Source organism: Strix aluco, chromosome 3, assembly GCF_031877795.1.
Source record: "Strix aluco isolate bStrAlu1 chromosome 3, bStrAlu1.hap1, whole genome shotgun sequence".
Lineage (NCBI taxonomy): Eukaryota > Metazoa > Chordata > Aves > Strigiformes > Strigidae > Strix > Strix aluco.
This window is the reverse complement of record NC_133933.1, coordinates 124260019-124284988: the sequence shown is the minus strand read 5'-3', so window position 1 is coordinate 124284988 and position 24970 is coordinate 124260019. Positions and strand designations below refer to the sequence as shown.

The window sequence follows — 24970 nt, the reverse complement described above, 5'->3', positions numbered from 1 at the left end:
GCAGTCAAACACCTGAGCTGGCATCAACCAGTGGGATGGGTAAGGAAAGAGATTTTTGAGATAAATATTGCTATGTCTAATTATTGCTGCCCTGCTGAGATTCAGGGCTGTGTCAGTGTAAAATTTCTTATTCTTGGATCTTAGTGTCTTCTGAACTTGAGATTCTCCCCCCGTTTTCCACACATTTGTATTAAGTTTTTAATCACTGTCTTCCCTTTCAGCTTCACTGGTCACTGCTTATGCTATTTTGAGGGAGGTGAAGAGGTTTCTAAGGTACAGAGTAGCCTGAAGGTTTCCAAGCTTCAAAAACTACTGAAGAAATTACATTTATAGAGGTAAAAGAATGGATAAAATTTGATGTAAGGGATTAGGACTGTCACTTTGTGGAACACTGTTTACTTATACAAGCAATTTTTATGGGAATGAGCATCTACTGTTCACAATAGCAGCCTTGATCAATTCTGTCCCTTTGAAACTTACCATAAAACATAAAAGCGCATGTCTTACGTACATAAACCCAAAATTTGTAGGCAGTATGTAAGACCAAGATTGTAACCATTGCAGAGAGAAAGCAATCTCACACCTAACAGATTGCAGATCCCTAGGTATCAACCTGCATACCGCTCCTTCCTTCCCATCAACTGGAATATCGATTTTTACAATAAATACTGGAAAAAGGTTTTCACCAGATACACTGAAGGAGGAGCAGGGTAATGGGATCGTCTGCCTCCCACCATGTGTGTTCTCTAGCTGGAGCTGAAAACTGGAACTAAAAGCAAGAGATGGTGGAAGATCCAACTTTTTATATTAATCAACTCTTGGCATGGCTTTCAGTCAGAAGACTTCAAAAGAACAGATATTCTCTCTTTGCTGAAATAGAGAAATACCTGATAAATATGTTTTCCTTTTTATCTTTACAATCTAGAGTGGTTTTTCTATACTGTATGTAGGTATGATGCTGAATGGAGAGGGAACAGTTCCACAGGTGGGTCTCCGGAAATATCTCTCTAGGAAATTCAACAGAAGAAAAGGAAGTAAACAGTACAAAATAACTGCAGCACTCAGGCTGAAACCTCTATGGCTGTCAGCAACACTGCAGCAAGTCTGAAAATGCCACCCCAGACTTCTTTATATTTTATGCAGGGTACCAACTTTTTTTTTTCCCTACATTGTGTATTTATCCCATGCTTCTGTGGTATCATTCACCCCAATTTTTAATCATCATAGTTTCCTAATTTGCAATACATCCTCATTAAGCCAGTTTCCCACTGAAGATGGCAGTAAAGGCATTAGGATCCTAAAATTTAGGGCTTCCCCCCCCCCCTCCTTTCTGCTCCATGAGCCCTGTGCTTGCAAGAAGGCATCCCGAGATGTAACTTTAGACCCAGGATGAATATTGCCAGCTCCCAGATCAGCTCTCACTTCATTCCCTCCTTCCGCAGCTGTGAGGGTTTGCAGCTTAGAAGAGCAGCAGGGATCAGTGTCTCCTGCCGGGCTGCCAGGGAGAGCCCAGCCAGTGCCCCAGCTTCGCCCCACAGGCATTTGACTACAAAGCTTAATTTTGACTTGTGCACTTTATATGATTTTTGCTCCACCCCTCAGAGTTTTAAACTTATCTGGAAAAAGGACCTCAAAGGTGTGAAGCAGAATATAATTAAAAAGGGTGGGAGCCCTATTTCATCATATATTATGGCCCCTTATCCCTTTGGAAAGTCAAGACTAAATTAATTACAGCTAAAACATTTTACAAGCTTGTACAAACTCAAAGGGACCTTGGCTGAACTGTAGCATGTGGGGGAAGCAAAAAAAAACAGAGGAAGCAGTAATGGCAGAGGGGACTATTAGAAGAGGCACAAGGAGCCCTAAAACCACCTTGGGAGATCTGAAATAGTTGGAGCAGGCAGGGGCAGTGTGGGTGTGCACACACATGCATAAGGAAGACACAGCTCCCTGAAAATTCCTGGCTGTTCAACATAAAATGAAGACAGCCCAAATGCCCAGGCACTGACGTGTTCTCCCCTGAGCAGAGATATGGAGCAACTCTGCCTGAGCAGAGATGAAAGCCCACTTTCCTCTTCCAACCACCAGACAGTCTTGCTAGTAACAGATTAAAGTGATTTAAACAACTATACATATTAGGTCAGAAGGGCAAGGACAGTTACATTTTGATTGTTTTGAACTACATATCACTTTGCATTTTTGTTCCTGTTTTAAATACAAAAGTAGCATTTTTTGCCAGAGCTGACATGGTCTAGGGATATAAGCAAGGCAAAGAGCACCGGGAGAAGTACCATCTTCTATTAGTCCATTGACAGAGAAAACAGATGAGCTTTCAGACACCTAAATCTGCAGACATGAGATCTTCACACAGCAAAGACCATTGCTCCTTAAATACATAAACACATAAATACACATGTATGTATACACACATACATAAAAACTTCCTACCTTGCTTTAAAATCTGAAAGACTTTCTCAAGTTTGCACTGCCAGTAAGAAATACAGCTCATCTTTTCTTTGGTTGGGGAAAGAAAATCACAGCTGCGAAAAACAGACCATGGAAAGACCCCCGCAGCAGAAGACACAGTTAGCTATTATCTACTGTGATTACGGAAAAGTGCTATTTCTTGTTCTGTGCCTCACTTTGCCATTCTCTTCATCCACCTTAAAAATGATTTTAGGATTTAAGCAAATAGGGTCATTTGGGGAATTGTATGCTCCTGGCTGAAGCCTTTCCTGCCCCTCCCCTGGGGGCAAGGGGAATCAGAAAATGAAATCAAGCAGCAAAGAGAAGTAAGTTTGCAGCTCTTCAGTGTTCCCTTTCCTCCTTTCCTAATGCAAATTCAGAGCAGTTCCTGTAGAAACTGTAAACACCCACACAACTTTCCAGGTGGGGAAAAAAAAGAACCCCACACCAGTAAATATATAACAGTAATTTCTTTACCCTTTCTTTGCTAAGTGACTGGATATAAAATCTGTCGCTGCCTCATGGACAAACACACACAGAGCCTTCAGCAGAACAGAAAGATGTTTTAGGGTACTGTGACGATTTGATGGCTGTCTTATCTTTCCTTGTACTCTGAACAGTCTGCATAACCTAATAGCATTAGCTTACTAACAGATATATTAATAGGTGTGGGGGAAGGGAAAGGAAGAGGGGAAAAAAACCACTGAAATATATTCCACCTACACATCTTGCTACTAATCATAAACTCAGGTAGAAAGCAAATTGCTACTCCCGGACCAGAAGAGGTGAAAAAACAGAAAACTGAAAGAGAAAAGGGGGGGGGGGAAGCACCTATTTTCGTCTTTTTCTGGAAATCATCATATATTAAAAAAAATAACCTTATACTAATCGCTGCACTTATCAATCCATGACAAGGAAAGAGAAAGTAAAAAAAAACCTAACTCAAGAACTGTCACAACATCTTACAGTTAGTAATTTCGGAGTGATAAATATAATGCTGGCCTCAGACTGCTAGAAGGATTAGATTTAGCTGTAAAACAAGCGCAGTTAACAGTTGCTGTTGGGTCTGGTGTTAGGATTAGAAAGCACTGCTAATCACAAGAAATGTAAAAAGATTAAGAGGTGATGGTTGCCAGTAGGGTTTTTAAGAGCATGTAAATGCTGGCATTCGTTTTGGGATTAAAATTCCTCAAGCAAAAAGAAAAAAAAAGAAAAAAAGGATAGACCATAAACAGAGCACCCAGTTTCACTTGCTCTATCTACAACCCATTCCCAAGGATTAGGAGAGTTAAAAAGAATGGAAAAGTGAAATGTATGCCATGGCTTACACTGAAGGGTCCTAGGAGGGCTTTAGTCAGGAGAAGCAAGCATTTGTATTCTGGTACCTACTAATTAACTACTGCAATCTAAAACCTATTAGAACAGTGGGTTTGGGTTAGGAGATTTTGTTAACCTGCCTGAACACAGTGGAGTCACACCTTTAAAAGGCACTATAACAGAAATGATGATGGCATCTAGTATCTGCATCCTTTCAGTAGGAAGAATAAGACAATGCCTTAATCTCCTGGTTTGTTTCCAGCAGGTTGAGATTCAGCTATATGATCTATTTATTTTCTTAGTTACTAAGGACAAGTAAAGCTCCTCATATAAAATACTCAATCTGGAGTGTGTAAAAGAATCCTCCCCGGGGGGGGAAGAATTGCTATCTTTTAAAAAACAGATTTGAATTTGGGATGGAAAACTCTACCAAAAAAGACATTTTAAGCAGTGCAGACCACAGCATCATGTGGTCAGATTCCCTAGCTGACTTATGACAGAGTGCTCTCCATCAGCAACAACTGCAAAATTCATTGCTGTCACCCTCGGCCACCACCATCCCAAACTGCACACTCTGTACTAGAACATCTCAAGCAGAATGCAGACCTCCACAAAGCCCATCGGTTTCCTCACCAGCCTGATGGACAGTCAACAGTTGTTTAGTGGTGAGGCCACCCAAAACCTGCCTCTCTCCCACAGCGTCCCAAATGTATCCAATGATTCAGTGTATAACTCAAGTGCCACCATGTGATTTCATGAGCATTCGCTCTGCTCAGCTACATTTCCTCATGGGCCTCCAGGGAGCTCAAATGTTAATTCAGACCAACCTGTTTACACGCATTAACTTACCTTCTGTAAATCTGGACCTTGCTATTCAAGGGGTTGGGGAGTGGTGTGGAATAAGACCATTTCATCATTTTCTAGCACGCCTTTCAGTCAAGTGCTCCTGGTGCATCTGTCTGCATTTTCAGACTCTGTAAGACTACTTTTCCCTTCTGTTCCCGCCCAAAATGAACATTTTTTCCAGATGCCTGTAGCAGAAGCAGAAATAACCATCTTCCAAGAGTTATAAAACAGTCATATTAAATAATAGAGGTGAAAGCACTGTGTATGATTTCTGCAGAAGTCTTTTCAGTAGAACAGATAAATTTATTCACTGCATTATGGAACAGTTTGAGAAAACAAGATCATACAATGTACACTGCTTCTATTTAAATTGTTTCATTTCTATTCATGAGTGCTCTGATTAGATACACTGAAAATATCATCAGTAAGAAATAAATAATTCTGCCAAATTAATAGTTGTTGATTTCTTTTACCTGAAAACGTTAAGTAGCATCTCATTCACACTAGATAAAGCTTCTATAATTTGGATGCATCGATCTTGTTGGTTCAAGTCTACACAGCACACTGAGACAGGTATTCATCTATGTTTTCTTAATATTAAACCCCTTCTTTCAAAACAGTAAATTCTTTAGCAAGTTAAGATGGGCTAGTATATGCTTTGCTTGAAGAGGTTTAGTAGCCAAACAAGTTTGGGTTTTTTTTCCTGTAGTTGTTTTCCCCAAACAGTGGGTTGAGAGAAACAAATTGCTTCAAATGTAGAAAATGGTTTAAAAAATGGTATTTTAGGGAATACAGGTAAACTTTTTGTATGAGACAAAATTCACCTCAAGGTCAGTAAACACTCTTTAATTAATAACACCTTTCTGCCTCAGAAAGGAAGTGGCCAGAAGAAACCATCACTAACATCATTAAATGATGGGAGCTACTAACCAGCCCCAAACTAAGGGCTCTCCAATAACCCCCTCCCTGCAAAGTATTTTGCTGGAGAAACATGCAAAGGGGTGGATTTGTGCAAATAGAGCAGAAAAAGGCATTATTCAGCAGAAAGATCAGACCAATATTTTGTTTGAGGAAAAAAAAAAAGACTAAAAACATAGAACTAACATATGTTTTCAATACTGCAGAATGATGAATGCAGAATGTCTGCTCAGCTTATGAACATCTGAGGAAAAGCCCTCTATATTTTTGAAAAATTCATCCAGTTTGACTTGACAATGAATAATTCTTCTAAAAATCAAATAATTGCTGTAACATTTTGAAAAACCTAAATGCACAGCTGAGTACCTTAAGAACACCCTGTTTGCAAAGCAGCCAAGTGATACACCTCAGAGAGCTACTGTTAGCTACTGCAGGCAAGATAAATCAAGAAAATGCTGAGTTGAGGTGCAATTTGACAGTTATTAGCAGAACAGGAGTAATTCGATGAAGAAAAAAATTCTGACAAAATCTCAGTTCACAGCAACAGATTTTGGAAGCCTATTTGCACATAAATTGGAAAAAACAATTCTTGCATTAGAAACTGATGAAGATGAAACAATATACCCTAAATCCTAACATATCTCAAATTATTTTCTTTGATTCAAAGCTGATAATCCTGTAACAGGCAGTAACTAAACCAGGGCTTACCAGACTTGCTCTGCATGTTGAAGAGACTGCACAGTCAGATCCTGATCTAGGGCCATTCAACTATCAGAATAACCGGATTTACTGCTATACGCACCTTTGTTTTTGCCATTTGAAAGCATCTACAGTGCACAGAACATTCGGTTGTGTTTTAAGCATTAGCGGCATAAATATCCCCTCGTGTACCGTATACTTCACCACTTCTGGCTTCCCATAAATCAAACATACAACCAATCATCTTTTTTACGTTGGACGTTAATGGCAGCTCTATTATTCAAATCCAGGCTGTGTAGAGTTGCCTTTCACAAGGATGTAAAGCAACTCACGAGCAGGCTTACAGCTGAGCAAGGGAAGATTCAAATTTGGCTGTGATCTTCCTACTACAAGCCCACCGTCATCAAAGATGTAATATTCTGCATCTTTCAATTTATCTCATCTGTGCAAAAGGCTTTTTAAAAAAAAAACTATAAGCAGGAAAAAATTAGAAAGTCTTTTGCACTGTTCAAGAACTGCCTCTTTGTGTCCCCATAAACATTCAGCATAAATGTTTTTGTTCACATACTCCTAAGCAAAGATGTTATTCTTTACTGCATTACAGTTAGACACATAGATTAAGAAATGTTTCGTGTCGTTATATCAAACTCTTCTACAAGTGTACAAAGATATTTTCTAGATTGTCATCTTCTCTGCTTCGCACTGAATTTTCACACTCAGTGCAAAACGCAGTATCTTTCGTTTTTACCTTCTATGTGTTTACAGTGCCCACCAAGAACCATTTCAAAACCAAATAAAACAACTTAGCTGTGATTTAAGCAGCACAAACTGTTCTCCCACAGGGTTTCTTTTTTTCCTCTTCCCTTCCCCTCATCTTTCAGTTCATGAGGATAGGGCACATGAAAACTAAATTGATTTATGTTTAAATAATTCATCTTTTCAGGCACATCAAACCAAATACTAAAGTTCATCCACAGGGCTGGCCAGATTTAGCTGATTCGACTGGTATTTTAAACAGCATTCTGGAGACCTAGTCACAAAAGGTTGCGAGGAAATGCTGAACAGCTGTGATGATAAGAGTTGTTTTGAAACAACATGTGTTGAAATTCTACCTATTCTTACTGAACACAGCTGACAGGGAGACATTACCAGCCGTCCCAAACTGCCACTACATTTTGGAAACTCATGCCCACACAAGAGATGCTTTGTGAGCGGGGCGAGCTCTGGCACATCCTGGGAAGACGAAGAGAATTACAAAGGCTGAGCATCGTTTTCCTGCCAAGTGGTAGGAAAACATGCAGCAACATAAAGCATATTTAGGAGCACAAGTCCCACAGGGTTGACATCCACACTAGCTGAGTTGATCCTGCAAGCCAAGTTGCCTTAAACTAAGGTCCCATGGGGACTAAAAAGTAAACCAATGGTAGTAACTCTCCCCCTCTTTAAGCAATAGCGGAAAAAGAGAGGCTTTCAGAATATTTTTAAACATCCTAAGTACAAACAACAGGTTTACTCTTGCAGGAAGTCCAACAATATTCCTTTGTAAACTTTGCTATGCTTGCACTTCAAGTCGCATTTACTGTGCTAAATAAACCATACCAAATTCTTGCAGCTCAAGAGGTCAGGGGGAAAATCTAGGGACTTGGTTTTGGTTTGGGTTTTAGTCCCTTAAAAGCCAGAATCTACACCTTTCAATTCTTAGTATTAACTGCTTGCTTTAACACATGGTCTCTCTCCTACACATGTCTATCAATGTGCTAGAAGAAGAGTCTGCAAAAAGGGACCAGGGACACAACTAAGATCTGGTCCCTCAATTTATACCAACAACTTCTCACTGCCTAAACTGAATTAGAAAAAGCAGCAAAGAAATATAATTAAACTTCAGGATTTAACAACAATTGACAACAATTTTAGCAACACCGCTTTGCCTGGGCAGAAAAAGGTTGGTTGCAGTGACGAAATTATTTTGCTATGTGAAAAGCTTCAGCAGCTTAGTAACCCACTACTGTACCACAGATGAATTTCTGCAGTCAGGTCTGTATCTCCAAATTCACTGAAGTGGAGACTTATTGCAACAAAAGCAGAGAAAACTGCTGGAGGCATGTGTTGGAAGTGGAGCAGGACAAAGGAAAACAAACACAGAAAATACATTGTTCTACCTGAATTTGTGCAAAGCATTTGACTTTGTCACACACATCTCTAAATTGTTCCCCTTGTCTCTAAATTGAAAAAACATGGGTTAGATGGATGGACCACTCGGTGGATAAGGAATTGGTTGGATGGTCGCACTCAAAGAGTTGTGGTCAACAGCTCAATGTCCAAGTGGAAAGCAGTGACAAGTGATGTTCCTCATGAGTCAGTGTTGGGACTGGCGCTGATTAACATCTTTGTTGGTGACATTGACAGCGGGATCAAGTGCACCCTCAAGCACATTTGCTGACGACACCAAGCTGTGTGGTGCAGTAGACACGCTGCAGAGAAGGGATGTGCCATTCAGAGAGACCTTGACGGGCTGGAGAGGTGGGCTTGGGCAAACCTCATGAAGATCAACAAGGCCAAGTGCAAGGTCCTGCACATGGGCTGAGGCAATCCAAAGCATAAATACAGGCTGGGTGATGAGTGGACTGAGAGCAGCCCTGAGAAGGACTTGGGAGTAGTAGTGGATGGAAAATTGACTACGAACCAGCAACATGAACTCACAGCCCAGAAAGCCAATCATATCCTGGGCTGCATCAAGAGAAGCATGGCCAGCAGGTCAAGGGAAGTGATTCTCCCCCTCTACTCTGCTCTCATGAGACCCCACCTGGAGTACTGCATTAAGCTCTGGGGCCCCCAATATAAACAAACACGGATCTGCTCAAGCAGGGCCAGAGGAGGCCACGAAGATGATCAGGGGGCTGAGTACCTCCCTTATGAGGACAGGCTGAGAGAGTTGGGGTTGTTCAGCCTGCAGAAGAAAAGTCTCCAGGGACACCCTACAGCAGCTTTTGAGTACTTAAAGGGGGCCTACAGGAAAGATGGGAAGGGACTATCAGAGTGTAGTGACAGGATGAGGGGTAACAGTCTTAAACTAAAAGAGGGTAGATCTAGATTAGATCTAAGGAAGAAATTCTTCCCTGTGAGGGTGGTGAGACACTGGAACAGGCTGCCCAGAGAAGCTGGGGATGTCCCCTCCCTGGAAGTGTTCAAGGCCAGGTTGGACAGAGCTTTGAGCAACCTGGTCTAGTGGAAGGTGTCCCTGCCCATGGCAGGGGGGTTGGAACTAGATGATCCTTAAGGTCCCTTCCAACCCAAACCATTCCATGATTCTAGGATTTGCAGAGCAACCCTCACTGATTTATTCCAAATGAGTTTGTGTTTCCAGTCTAAATTAACATGGCTCATAATACTATAACCTAAATCACACAGAGATAAGATTTGCTAAAGAGTTAAGTTTTGCAGAATGTGTTTTGGGTGTTTTATTAGAAATAGCTTGAAATACCTTTAAGAAGTATTATCTTAATGACATGCTTACTCTTGAGGGGAAATTTTGAACCCCTTCTGCAGAAAGCAATCTCACTGCAAGCAGGACCTTAATGGCTTTGAGCTACTGTTTATGCAATGGGAGCCCTCTTTAAATCAAAACATGCTTAAAAGTGTCCTTGTTTTAAGTTGCCTGCACTGGGCATCCCATCACAAATTTACATCCTCATGCTTTACAAAGTAATGATGTCTATATACCCACATAAGCTCTCTGTGAGCAACAGACTCTTCCACTTGGCTAATCTTCCCACATTAGGTGGGAAAATTAAGTGCCTCATAGCCGTTGTGTGTGGAAGCCACTCTACAACAAAGTATGCAACATTTTCTGTCTATGACATACACATAAAATACACATATGATGAGAAAATGTCTGTAAACTTATTCTGACAAAGAACCACCACAATGCAGTCCATCATCATAACAAAATGCTTACAGTAATGGCTATCGAATTACAAGTTCTGACCTTTGGTGACATGGAAAACAGCATTCATTTCCTTCTTCATAAAACAAAACCCATGCTATAACCTTTTTTTTTAGTTTAAACTGAAATTGTTCTTACTGTATCCCAGCTGACAGTGGTTAGCTGTGGAGAAGCTCGCTTCCAGAGGAAGTGGAATGTAAAAACAAAGTTGCTGTGACCTTAACAATAATCATGTTTGCATATTACAATACATTTTCCTACTATAACAAGGCAAAGTCCCTTGTGTTCCGGTCAGAAAAAGTCATCTTCCAGTAAAAGCATACTGTGATCAATAACATTTTCTTAATATATTATATTATCTCTCACTGAAACACTTTTTCACTTGGCATTTCAGGCTGCCGAGTAGGGGAAATTCATGATAAAACTAAGATGGTAAATGAGATACTGCAAATTAATTCCATCCAAGAGCAATCTTTTCGTTCACGAACAATTCAACAAGCCTGTGTCATCCAACTTCAGCAGAAACTTTCTCAGCTTTCAAATACACATGAAACTGAAGAATCTGCTCCAGTACCACAGCAATCTTCACTTTAGCCTGCATAATTTTGTGTTGAAATATATTATAGTGTCAACAACCAACTTTAAGACCAGAATTGGTGGGGCATACTTTAAATATTAGTTTAGAAAAAACACTCAGAAGTCTGCAACATCAATTGCCAGAGCTCAGAGCATGGTAGAGCACAGGCATCCTGCACTTTTAAAGCAGTTTTGCCACCGAGTCACCTGCAATCTGATCCTGAAAAGGCCCGAGTGATGAAAATGCCAGCTGAAGGATCTCAATTTGGTACCAGCAAAGTTCAAAGAGACCTCTGTCACAATGGGCATTATAGTAAAGTACTTCTCTATCCGCGTGTCTGAAATTACTTTTGCTATGATGAATGAGAGCTTTATTCCACCCTTGGAGCTGATGTCCCTTCTGCAGGCTAAAATGGTGACCTGGTGGCACACAGCCAGGAGCAGAGCCCATGCTCTTCACCCTCCACATGGAAGCACATCACCATTTTAGCAACAACAGCTACAGATCCAGCTGCATTACTGAGACTAACTGGTGTTCAGCATGGTCCAGAAAGGCATGATCCTTCAAAAAGGGCCTGGGTGTGTGCAGGATATTGTCACTAGGATTACACCTGATCTCGACAAGATTAGGTGCAGAAATCACTGCTGTATTACTATTTCAGCATAAGGAGTAAGGGACAAGCAGTTGCTGAATATTCATACTGTAGCAATGCTCTCTGTACGTATTCTCTAGCAGGAACATGTAAAGGCTGTACCCATACCCTGAAGAGTTTACCATACAACACCCTAATTCAAGAGATACTAAAGTATGTACCCCATTTTAAGCCCACAGGGCAGGCTCATTGACTAACTGTATTCCTACAGTGAAGGATGTGCCCAATTTCTTTACTTAAGGAAGACTCATGTTGAAAACAACATAGAAGAAATGGGAGAAAATAGATCAAAGTTTCATTTACATCTGCAAATCCCAACACCTCATGAGATCACAAACATGTAAAGGGCCAAACCACTAATCTACCTAAGAAGTCATTCATAAGAGATAAACATCCCTTTTAATTGTTGAGGAAGTGCGTGCAGGGGAGATGCACAGTATTCAGCTGATGAAATAAATCCAAGAAGCAACAGATACATTTACGAGAGAGAAGGGGCAAAAATAAGATTGGTCTCACTGATAAGCAGGAGTAGAGATGACATAAGCAAACTGAATGGGAAGGACAAAATAATCAAGGTTTCGAAGGACAGGGCAAAGTTTGTGATTTTTTCTGGTTGTGTTTTTTTGTGGGGTTTTTTTTTTAAACAAAATAAATTAGGCAGCAAGTCTTCATGTAAATGAGCACTTATAAGACAGCCTTTCTAGGTGAATAATTTCTTTTACGATTAATAAAATCTGCAATCTGAGTAACAACATTCTGATGACTTTTTGCCATTTGCAATTATCACTCATCCTGGCACCAAAAACTCATTATTATTAAAGCTGACAAAAAGAATACTTAACTGCTTCTACGGAAGGACTTAATTTTTTAAAGAATCTCAAGTTTCTAAGCTTTGTTTCTACTTCCAAATCTTGAACATGAAAAATGAGGCCATCCTAGTAATCCTTGTGTATGTCTCCTTCAATTTCCAACAAGTAATTTGGATAAAAGCATCTAATTTTTATGGGAACACAATGCACTACAAAAGCATACATTGGTTTAAAGGCAACCTACAAAGAGCATGGAGTTAACGTAACCCTGTATAACTACATATGTCGTTTATATTATAAAAATATATTTTTTTCCTTTTTTATAGCAGTTTTCTCCCAAGGAACTAAAAGCATTTAACAGTTACCAGAGGACTTGCAGCACTCTCGTGAATAAGAGCACATAATCTCCATTTTAACGGCATGGAAGCTGAGACACAACTATTACAAAGGCAGCTGTGGCAGAGATATGAGCAGGAAGCATATCCAACTCTGAGCTCTGTGAGTAAATCCAGGCCCACCTGACATGTAGTATCTATAGGCAGAAAGGAACATAGTTATTTTTGTGTTGATGCCCATAGAGATGTTAGTATGAACGTTGCCTGTGCCTCACTCCATCCTTGTTCCCTGACGTAACAGCACAGCAAGATCAGGGCCCTGTTAAAAAAAACCCCAACACAGACGCTGTTAAATGGACTCAAACACAAAAAACACTGCCTGATGTGTAGATGCTTGACAAACATTGATCTGCGCTCTTTATAAACACGATGAGCCAGACTCTTCCCAGGGCACACAGTAAGAGAAGCAACAGGGACAAACTGCAACAAGGGAAAAGATTAGGAAGAAAAATTCAGAGCGGGTGCTTAACCAGCAGAACGGGTGCTTGGGGAGGCTGCAGAGCCTCCGTCCTCAGAGGTACTAAAAGACCTGCCTAGACGTGGACACAGCCCGGAACAACCTGCTCTGCCTCTGCAGTTGGCCTGCTTTGAGCAAGAGGTTGGACGAGATGACCTCCCAAGGTCTTTCCCAAACTGAATTGTTCTAGGAATATCATACTAAAGACAAGTGATCTTATTCCTTGGTTTGTCTGCTGTATCCTAAAGCTTATCACAAATTCATATAAGAAGTGTGACCCTGGACTTGTGACCAGCTTTTTCTACTTCATTTGACTTGCTCTTTTTCTTGAAAAGGATAAAATGGAACAAACCCAAATCTTTGCTTTCGCCCACCTAAAAACTACAAAAATGAAAAGCAAAACGCAATCATTCTGTTCCAGCTCCTAAACGCATGTGGTCATTTGAGGTCTCGCTTTGTGTTTACATACCCTCATTCCTCCTAAGAAATACTCCAAAAAGCAATCAGTCTGCTGTGCAGAGAGACCCACAGTTATTAAAATAACTGCATCGCAGAAACAGCTCTCAACTTCATTTAAAATTCCTCCCCCCCACCCGCACTTTCATAAGAGGTGCTGCATATGGTGAAAACTAACTCAGTTTGAACCAGAAAAAAATAGGGTTAAGTACTTCCTCAGTTGGAATACAAAAACTGCAACCACACATGACTGTCAGGATATACAGGGCTACAGTCAACATGCATAAATACTTTTTATATCCTTCAGAAAAACTAAGTGAGTCGAAAGGCCTTTTAAGGGGAACAGCTGAGCTCGGAATATCCAAAACCGGGTAAAACAGGCAAGTGCACAACTCCTACATGCAGCCCATTCCCAGGAGACAAAGTCCATCCTGGATTTCAAGCCCCTTTCAAACAACTTCTCACAAATACAAGAAGCCTTCAGGAGGAAGCATGGACACAACTGGCTTCTCATTTCCAGATTAATTTTTTTTTCCTTCTTTTGTTACAACCAGTTCACAGCCATGGTGGCAGAAACACCCACAGGCATACCACAGCCTAACAGAATAACTTTGTAATAATTTGATATTCAGCCTAAGACTATCCTCAGCATTTCATGTTGATGTGACTAGGCAATGCTGCAACTTATCACAAGCCAGATTTGCTAGACATTCCCCACCACAGAAAGTGAATTAAACTGTCAGTCATCACTGCATGAGTTGTTCTGCTATAACTACTTCTTCATGAGTTGGACAACATTTCTCTGAACTAAAACCAAAACACCTTGTTGCAAGTTAAATACTTCATCCTCATTTCTGTACCTTTTCTTTTACTTTCCACTTCTCTTATTTTCTGCTCAACTTGTTTTCTCTTGATTCAGTATGTTTAACCCTCTCTGCTCCACTTGTCCCCTCAATGGTTTCTTCTGGTCCCCTCCTTTGTAGATATAAATCAAGGAACTTGCACATGAGCTCCAGACACCCTGGGCAAACTATTATGTTCTGAGCACTGAACTACTGATGTCCTCTTGGTCCTCCCCCTAAGGCCACTTACAAGTGAACCAGTCAAAGCTCACAGAAGTACAGGAGCATGTCTCCCTTCCCCAGGATCATCTGATCAGTGTGTAAAGTTAAGGCTGAGACTGTATTCCTGAGTGTCCATTTTCTGGCATATCTCCCAATATACACGCTCTATTAAAATATAGGAAACACAGATATAGTATCATCATGAGGGCTACTAAAGAAAAGATTGGAGAACATTTGATTTAACTACAACTACAGTTACAGTTGTTGGTATCTGCAATTGGCAGCATTACACACACATGCAGGGACAAACATAAAGAAGGAATATATAGTAAAAGCCTTATTCATAATTCAAACTCAATTTTCAGCAACAGTTTCATATATGTATTATTATACACACTATTTATGACTATATACTGGCAGCACAGAAAAAAGGGATTAAATACACTCTCCCATACACACTTGTACACACCCAAGCATACACACAATTTTCTGCTTTGCCATGAACATACTAATGATAGGAATTGAAAAAGATTTTTAAATTATCAAAGCTATATTGAAAGCTTTAAGCTAGTTGCTCAGGGATATATGCTCATTTCCAGGAGTGAAATACTTGGAAATGGGTTTTCACTGTTTCCAAAGTGTAGTTCAAACTCATTTATGGGTGGAGGAAGCCAGAAATATTACGGTCAAGATGCACTGGAGATAGCAGGGTGTTCAGTAAGGAATCCTGGGAATGAACACCAAACACTGAAAGTAAGGATTGCACAATAGTGTGTGAGAAAGATTAAACAGATTAAAAATAGGGAAAAAAAAATAGGACTTTGTGATCTTGGCAGACAGCAAGTAGAACTTGAGCCAGCAATATGCCCTTGCAACAAAGGCCAAGTACATCCATCCTGGGCTGTGTTAGCAAGAACACAGCCAGCAGGTCCAGGAAGCGATCCTTCCCCTTCATGCAGGATTTGTGAGCCCTCCAGATCAAGACTTCTACACACTGGAACAAGTCCAGTGGAGGATATTGGTGTCTCAAACATAGGCTGAGCTCCTATGTTTTCCAATTCCCCGAAGGGAAGGTGCAAAGAAGAGAGTGAGCCTATTCTTGGAAAGGCGCAGAGATATGACAAGAAAAAGGAAGCTGCAACAACGGAAACTCAAGATTATAGATGAGGAAAATACCCTTCATGAGGTGGTGAAACATGGCAACAGGGGTTCAACACAGTTTCGGAGTCTGCACCCTTGGAGATATTCCAAACCCAACTGGATATGGCCCTATGCAACCCGCTCTAAGTGACCTTGCTCTGAGCAGGAGGTTGGACTAGGTGATATCCACAGGTGCCTTCCAGCCTGAATTATCCCACAAACCTACATCTCTGGTTGGGAGAAGCCAGAAAGCTGGTCAAAGGAGGCCAAGAAAGATATCAAACAGCATCGAGGGTCAGGATTAGCTACATGAAGGAAAAACACAAGAGAGGATTGCAAAAATAAGCTAGGAAAGGGGTGAGTAAAAAAATAGCACATTGAAAGAGAAGGTGAAGCAGAGGATCAAGACTAAGGAAGAGGCAAAAAAAGAAAAACCAAATCTGTGTCCACTAAATTATACTTTCTTCCAGTAGCTGGGAGGTGAAAAATCCCACAAGAGTCATTCAGCAATGAAGTCAAGTATTTTAAGTTTCTACTCTGATGCACATAGTGGAATTGGATAAGAGAGGGAATCAGTTCATTCTTTCCCCTTCACTGTGCCCCCAAGAAACTAAGTAACCTTTAATCTCCCTTCTCCAAATATTTAAACCTGATCTTGCAAATTTCACAGATATTTATAACTATGTACATTATGAAGAACGTTTCATTTGTAATATAAAAATACATCCACATTTGTAAGCTTGAAAGTCAAAATGTTTGCTACACCCAAATGTCTTACAGCTTTTTACATTTTTATAAGATATAGGCCTATGAGTCTGCACACATAGAAACTTGGCTCCCTCTTGGAGCTATACCACCAAATTCAAATACTCCTGATCAAGTTTACAGCATTAGCATTCATCCTACTACATTATATTTCTATTTTAACACAGATGCTCAGTTGCACATGCTCCAATAGGGACTTGCTGCAGTCACTGAAAGAGAAAGCACAGCCCAAATTGCATTCATGTAAGCAAATAAGAGAGAAAAACAAACTACAAAAAGAACAGATACCTGCACACTTACCCCACGATATCCAGAATCTGTATCAAAATCAGCCTCAGGTGTAACAGTCAGTAAACAGGACAGCAAACCCTTGCATTTAGCAGGAGGTTTCTGGGAAGCCAGATTACCTAGAAAGAGTTGAAAAGAGTTATTTTTAATACATGAAGATGAAGTCACCTGTGCTTAATAAGAATCGGCTTCAAATGAGCCACAGCATAAGAAAAAAAATAGCTGCACAATGGGAGATGTTACATGCCACCATGATCGGCATGAAGAATTTAATCCCCTGAAGGTGACAGAAATTTGTTACGAAGCACAGAGAGTTAGATGCTGGTAGATACTTAGGGTTTAGCAAAGAAGATCTAATACCCAAGATAACACGGTGTTAACCCTCTAATCAGGGATGTGGAGGAGACCAGGAAGAGCACGATATTTTGCTTAATTACTTGCTATCAAAGAGAAGACGAGTTCAAGCACTTACAAAAACAAGGCAATCTAAGATTATTTAAAAGTTTAATAGCATTCTACAGTCTTTGGTAACACAGGGTTTGCCCGTGAAATGAAAATAATCCCTAGAGATAAATTTAAAGAAATATATCTTATTTTAATGCCCAGAGTAAAACGACTATTCATTAAAGCAAAGCAGTTTTATACCTATGTTCTCCATCTCAGATGTAATATACACTGAAGTAATCTTTATGACAGGAAGTGGCATGTAATCCTGCAAGAATGAACTGCTGTCATTATCTACAAATCAATACAATTTTTTTAAAGTGGATATAACAGTACCTATTGATTTCACATTTTTAGCACTGGAGTTTCAGTTTCTACAGAGGGGATTCTTACAATGACAAGAGCTGCATGCAAGTAATTGAGTTGACACAAACTAATTTGAAGTTTACATTGAACTTCCCTTGAACAATGCAATAACGGCTTCCCTCCCATTACCTCATCTTAAGCTTTTCTATTTTATAGAAGCTTTGTTTTGTGTAATTATAATGATTTTGAGGTGCTAGAGTAACACCTCACTAATCCTACCTGCAAGTTGTAGGAAGTTTACCATGCAAACCATGTCCTTGGAACATATCTCCCTACCCTGCTAGCACGTTATTACAGAATATTTGTGTGACTTCTGCTATGTTTAAATAGCCTGACCAAGTAATTTCCCTTGTGAAAGCCTAAAACTGGCTCAGTGCTGAAGAGCTTGCAGTCCAAAGTGTGGTGGTGAAGGTGAGGATGGTAAAGGAACAGGAAACAATCACATGGAAGAACTAAATGACTTAACCAAGGTCACTTGGTGGATCAGTCAAGCAGTGAGCTCCACTGGGTCACGCTCTATTCCTTTGAGAGAGTTTAATAAAACTGGTAAATTCTTACTATATTTCTGTAAATTAAGCATATAGCAACTTTGGCTTGACTGGCTGACCAAATGGTTTATGCTGCAATGAACGATCTGTAATGAGAGCTGGCTGCAAGGCAAGAGATGCCATCACACAGAGGAATTAAAAAACAAAGATCAGACTACTATGAAAAAAAGTTTAAAGGGATAGGATTAGGGCCAGCTGACATCCCAAAATTAATCTCAAAGCAAACAGTTATCCCCCGTCATATAGAGCTCCATCCTCCTCCTTAACCTGCTTTGTTTACAGGGTTAGACTTATTTTGGACTTAAAGCTTTTCAAATAGTTGGTCTACTTATTTATCTATTTAACACTTCTCAAATGTGTTGTTGATACATTTCAACTGAGTATTTTTGACTTTCACAACATGACTAAAGAATTTAGCATGGAACACCTGAAAAAGCTCAAACAAAAATGGATTTTTTTTTTGTTTCACTTTTTGTTTGTCAGAAAGAACACTGTTTTCATGAAGCAGTTCATGGAAAGGAAAGAAAAAAAAACTCAAGGGAGTAATTTCTCCTTTGCATAGTGACTCATCATATCATAGTTACCCCATCATCTCCAAGGGCAACACTAGGCCAGAGCTGCTCTGGAAGATCTCCTTAGGGTAAACATCTACTTTTCAAAGCCATCTCAGGACTCTTGTTCCAGGACTTCACAGAACAGAAGAGCCTTTGACAGTAGTAAAAAAATAAAACGGGTTTCTGATAGAGAAGAAGCCTGAAAAAACAATGACAATTTTACATGAAGGAAACCTTCTTTCTCACCTCAATAATCAAAGACATGAAGAATATTTACAAAGTGTATTGCAGACTCTAGATGGCAGTGCCATAGGGAAAGGCAAAACAGACCTCGCAGCTGGATACAGGACATCTGAAGAAAGAAGGATCAGAAGGAGAAAAGGAGCAAGAAAAGCAATAACCCGTCACCATGAAAGTGGTACACAAAGGCAGGCTTAAGTTCGAAATCTGTTTGCTTGCTCCTGGACATGCAGTCCCAAAGAAGAGTCAAAATTATTACTTGGGGCAAAACAAAGACAGGATTAATGGTCTTTACTGCTTAACATATTGCAATTCACATTATTTACTAGTATTTGGGTGGGTTTTTCTTCCCCCACTTTAGAAAATCTTGGCTGTTTATAGGAAAGGATTTTGATCTTACAAAAACTTTACTGCAGTTGCAATTGAGAGGGAGCAAGGGGAGCAACACCTGCCAAGCGGTTCTGAACCGCTAGAACAAAATACTGAAACTGGAAGAGGTAGAAGCACAGCAAGGAGCTCTGAACACCAAAACCTAGAGTTACCATCTCTCATCATAGTACTATCTGTAAAGGTAAAGCTTCAATTCCATGTATTGATACTTATGAAGTTGAAGGTACCGTACAGAAGCCTACAGCAGCAGCCTCATCTCTCCTTTGGGAGCTTAACAACCTCAATATGGACAGGTCATATCCTATACTGTACTTCAGCTTCTGAATTAAATTACTTGAAGCAACCTGATAGAAACCAAGCATCTGCTTTAGGTATTGCATCACTGTGGTAGCAAGCTTGATGAAGTAGGCAGCTCATTTATCAGGAGGTCAGGCAAAACATGGTGTAAGTTGGCGTCAGCTCACCTACCTCATCAACATAGGCATCTTCATGAAGGGATAGAATAATCAGAAATGTCTTTGGCTCAGAAAACCTGGTCAGTGAGAAGCCAGTATGGATCTTTTGGAGAAAGCAGCTATATCAATTGGATTCCCCCAAACTTCAGCAGTTCTAGGTTGGACAATGAGTTACCCTGCACTAGCAAACAATAAGATAATGGTGACAGCACAAGCAGCTAATGGAAAGCTTACCGTGTTTCAGCTTTAAGTTGTAAATTAGAAAAGGAGGTTTCCAAAAGGCAAGAAAGGATGAGGAAGAGAATAAGTTCATATGATGTCAAGTCAAAACCACAATTTTCTTATTCAGCAAGACACTGTTTCAGAGCTTCTGTGTTACAGATGAAGTATCCCAGGGCAATACAGCAGATCAGCTCATCCACCAAGAGCTGCACAGGCTGAGAGAAGCATACGCAGATTTAACCAGTACCCTCCTGACCTAAAGTAAGGTATCAGGCAGCAACATTTGGCAACTCAGTACTGGAATGAGGGACTGTTCCAGAGCTCCCCCGAAGCAGAGATCACCCAACAGCCTGTAGTAGGGGTGCACAACATGGACCTCAGTGAGGATGCAACGACCCTGCAGCACCTGCCCACATCATCTTGCTTGTTGAAAAAATAGGTGGAAAAGAAGAATAAAGTCAAGGACATGGAGACAGTTATTGTAGGTCAATTAATCAGAAAAAGTTTAACACAAAAATATTCTATGAAAGCCTGCCCATGCAGACAAGCTATAAATCAAATGTGAAGCACAGAGTACTTTAAAAATGCCCTTTACAAGCTGCTCTGCAGTTCAAACATAACCTCTCCCACGTCAGGCACCACAGCTTGGGGCAGAGGCTGAAAGAGGGAATGAAATACTCAGAGGCACAGCTGGAACACACTCTCTTTGCAAATAAGGCAAGTCACAAGGGGAAAAAAAAAATACGACTCCAATGTAAGATAGGCTAAATAGATGTTTCATAAGCAGTAAAAGAAGGGTGCTTATAGGCAGTGTATCTGGTAAATCAAAATCGTTCACCCTGCAAACAGCCAAGCTTAGCACAACCAGAAAACTGTACAGACACAGGAGTTAAGTACAGACTGACATACCCAAAGCTCCCAGTGCTGCGCAAGTTAGGGACTACTGCTCTGCTGTCCCAGTTATCTTTAGTGTATTTGGATTGGAACTATTCCAGCTCTACAAGGAAAATCTCTGTAATGCCTGGTGTGACCTGTTGTCCTAGTGTTGCCAGAAACAGAGCAAGTGGTCTGAGAAGGGAGTAATTATGGATCCCATGAGAAGCTACGCAGGCTCTGAAGTTGGGCGAAGCTGCAGCCAAGAGTTGCAGGCTGGGATAGAAAAAAAAAAAACAGGGGGCTGGAACTAAAGGATGAATCCATTTTCACAGCCCCACTTGACTTTATGGGAAGGAGTGACTGCTCTGCACCATGACGCCCACAGAACACTACTGTGTGTGTTGACCCTAATCTATTATTTATTACAGAATTTACAGATCTCTTTTCCCCAACTGTCAAGCAGCCAACTACTAATTTGCAGGCTAAAACACTGCAAGGTCTGCAGACCCCAGAGCATTTTCAAGCCAAAAGGATTCCGAAATGTTGGGAAAAAGCCCAGCAATACTGCCGGTCCTCATCAAGGTCCAAAACAATTTAAGCTGCAGACACCAAGACTAAGGAATCACCTGAGAAAAATGACCAGAGATAAGGATGTCTGCACATGCATAAAGTACAAGCTATATAAATCTTTTAGCAGCAACAAATGAGAGCATCACTGGATGTACTAACAGCTTCAGGTCTGAAGTGATAATTGCTGGATTCTTAAGATTACTTGGTATGTTTTACTCATAATGTTTCTCGCAATCACACTCATCTCTCAAAGCAGGCTGGGAACTATTAACGTCTCTTCATCAGAGATTTAGACAGAGTGACAGTAACCCTGAGGTTATTCTGTGTAATACTTTTTCAAAAGTTCCCCGAACTTGAATACTAACCTCCGCTTCAAAGAGTTAAACTGGGGAAAGGGAAGGGGAAAATAATTTTAGCTCAGTACCCCCTTGTTCCTTTACATCAACAAATTAACTCCTCCTATGACATTATGTAACTTTTGAGAAAACATTTGTGGTTTAGAACTGACTGTTCAGTTTGTAACCCTGCATGGATAATCACTTCTTTAAAAGGAAGTATACATCAATAATATTCATGGGGAGCTTTATAAGAGCTTGGCAAACATTTCTGACAAAACAAAAAACTCAAACAGAAGGATTACTCATAAAATGCTACATCAACAACTCTTGACAGGCATCTGGATTGTGCTGCTCTTTAAATGGGAAAAACAAAGATGTCACTTCAAAGTTTAAATGGAAACTGTGAAATATGCCATTAAAAAATATCAGATCATAAACAAAGCTATTTTTGCAAACTCAAATGCAATGAGCAATTATGACAAAGTTTGTCAAGATAATTTACAGACACTTCTCAAAAAATACTTTTAAAACACTGCAAGATGTACAGAGATCACAGGTTAGTAACGAGTTTACAGACCTAGAAGATCAGACATCCAGCGTTAATAGCCTATCAAGTCTCATCTATGTCTTCAAATGGCCTTTAGTTGACACTCTAAATGAAGCTAAAGCATACACACCTGCCCAACTGAACAAGACTCCAGAAGGAAATGTAGACAGACACTTTATGAGCTCATCCTCAAAGGATGTATTTTCACTATCCTTTCCCTAAACCATGTTAAACATAGAATTGTATTATCCAGACAACATTGATTTCTGTGTTATTCTGTAGCAAGACTCACCACCAGATGACTGTGATGATGCAAATAGGAATTTCTTACTCATTCTAAGTTTATTTAATTTTTATTTCCCAGAAAAAGCTCAAGGAAAGCTACTGAGATGTGTGGAGTTCAAAAGAGATATGCAAAATACTCACATGCAAAAAGAGACCACTGAAGAGACTGCTTATTCAAACGAATGCGGAGTTCTAATGGATCTGCAGTGTTCAGTTCAAAACTGTTCACCCGAATAGTGAGGTTTCTTTGAAGACAAATACATACAGTCTAGTAAAAGGGGTAGATTTCCTTAAAGTGGAGTCAGCTTCTTCACAATTCATTGAATTCCACCGGCTTTGCTGGAGTTTCAATGAAGGTAATAGGCAAGTATATGTGTTGAAAGGTCTTTTATTTCTTTACTGAAGCAAAGACTAGCAAAGATACCTTCTTCTGAAATGGTTTGAAGGCACTGGGATTAAAAAACTGAAAAGTTTTAGGACAGCTTGACTAACATATCTTCCCAACTCCATTGCTTCACCAAAGCAGCTGGAGAGACTAGTATTCAAAGCATTGAAGCATCTGAGACTGAAAAGACCTCAACTTCTTTGACATCATGAACTGGCTTTCTGTGGTTCAAGGTCTTTTCCAGATTTTTGTCAAAAAAGTCAATAGAAAAAGTAGAAACAGAACAAAACCTGTTGGTTTGCCATTTGCAGATGGTTTTTAATAGAAAGTCCTACTCTTCTAGTAAGACTCTCAGGGACTATCAGGGAGTCAGGTAACATAACCAACTGCAGGTGATGTGAAGACAGCCACATCATGCCTTTTGTAGTGTGTGAGGAATGCCATTAGGCAGCTGAAGAGCAGCAGGATAGGAACGGGCTGTGCAAAAGAGCCAGGGCAGTGGAGAAGTAAGTACCTGGCTCTTAGCAGAGTCTTCTGTGTCCCTCTTTGTCTTACGTGAAGCCTTGTACAATGCAAAGACAGTCTGAGCAGAGAACAGGAACTGCACTTGGTTCACGATGTACCAGAGACAGTAGTGATGAGGGGAAAACCTAAAAGCTCATTCAGCTGGGTCTCATGCTGAAAAATGGGAAGGGAGAGCACGGTATTATTAGCTTGGAAAGAAGAGCCTATACTCAAAATGGCAAAAGCAACCATTTCTCTTGCGATCTGAACTAACACTGCCGTACCCCAAGAGAAGGTAACATCCTTAGGCAACATTCAGGCCCAAAGTAGTCTGAAAGGTAAAAATACAGCCAAGGTGATAACATTGCTATGATGTGGCATGGCTAGCAACATACTGCATCCCAAAAATGTTTTCAAAGCTATGAGCGTCTCACCTAGAGGAATTACCCTCTGCATATCGAGGGACTGACAGAAGATACCTGATTCCCCAAATACAGTCTCCATTTTCTCTGACTCATTTTGGACTGACAAGTTGACCGTGAAGGGTAAACCCTATTCTCTTCACAGGAACCATCACACTATTTACTGACTAGATAATCCTAGCAGTCCCTTTTTGACCTTAGCCCAATTCTCTTGCATATTATAAGGCACAGGACTCAGTTTCTTGCCTTGTTCAGGAAGAAAAAAAAAATTAAAATTCTGTCATGATTACCAGATTTCTAGTGATGCCTTGGGGGTGTTGGTGAAAGGTTTTAGTGATTAATTATTCCTGCTGTCAAAATCTATTTGTTTCTCCTATTATGAATTTTCTTGGCTTTCATTTCTAGACAATGAATCTTGCTACATTTTTCTTCAGACTGAAGACTCTTCCTTTCTTAAAATTTCCCATGTAGAAAACCTAATCAATTCTTTTCTTCTCTTGTGTTAGGGTAATGAATGATTGCAAGAAATCACAGTGGCCTGAAGGCATGTCTTTCTACTCCTTAGCCACCATTATCACTCTTCTACCATCTCTCCCTATCTCATCAACCTCCTTGAGGTGCAGACAAACCAGATCACAATATTCTGGGAATGTCTGCAATATGGTCAGACCCAGATTTAGCACAGCCTCCCTTAAGTTCTCCTATGGATGTACACAAAGATTACCAACACAGGCAACATAACAGCTTTGTTCTACAAGCTTACATTCCTCTGGCATCAGCTCAGGGGTGGAGCAATAGCCCCCTCTCCTCCTCTCCATTGATTTCTAGGACAACTAGTTTAGGGTAGGACACCAAACTGTAAACAGCTGAAGATGGGCAGGCTCAATTCCCATCCCTCACACATGCCAAATCAAATTATTTTGTTCTAGTTTCTTAATCAAATTGGTGTCACCAAGTCAAATGCCTTGTAGAAGCCATAAATATCAAACTTGCAATTACATTAAAAACACTTAATAGATATCAGGTTAGCTT

At 40.2% G+C, this 24970-nt stretch overlaps 1 protein-coding gene across 3 annotated transcripts in view; it reads right to left on the bottom strand.

The window, feature by feature from the left end:
* KLHL29 (kelch like family member 29) overlaps window positions 1–24970 on the bottom strand; it is a 404084-nt gene that overhangs the window by 319950 nt on the left and 59164 nt on the right. For all 3 annotated transcript variants that reach the window (XM_074820138.1, XM_074820136.1, XM_074820137.1), the window contains exon 2: window positions 16805–16911. The gene's annotated coding sequence lies outside the window, so the exon portion shown is untranslated. The remainder of the gene's footprint in view (window positions 1–16804; window positions 16912–24970) is intronic.